Below are 254 nucleotides of genomic sequence, written 5' to 3' on the forward strand. Positions count from 1 at the left end.
AGAGGGGGGGAGGAGTACTCATATCGTGTACTAAAAGTAGAAAGAGTAGGAATACTCTGTTACAAATAAAAGTCCTGCATTCAAAATGTTACTCAAGTAGAAAAAGTATTATCATCAAAATATAGTGAAAGTAGCGACAGTAAAAGTAGTCATTGTGCAGATTGGTCCATTTCAGAATAATATATATGATATGTTTTATAATGATTATCATGAAAGTTGTTCTCAAAGCTGGTAAAGGTGCAGCTAGTTTGAAT

This window comes from Trematomus bernacchii, unplaced genomic scaffold, assembly GCF_902827165.1.
Source record: "Trematomus bernacchii unplaced genomic scaffold, fTreBer1.1, whole genome shotgun sequence".
NCBI lineage: Eukaryota > Metazoa > Chordata > Actinopteri > Perciformes > Nototheniidae > Trematomus > Trematomus bernacchii.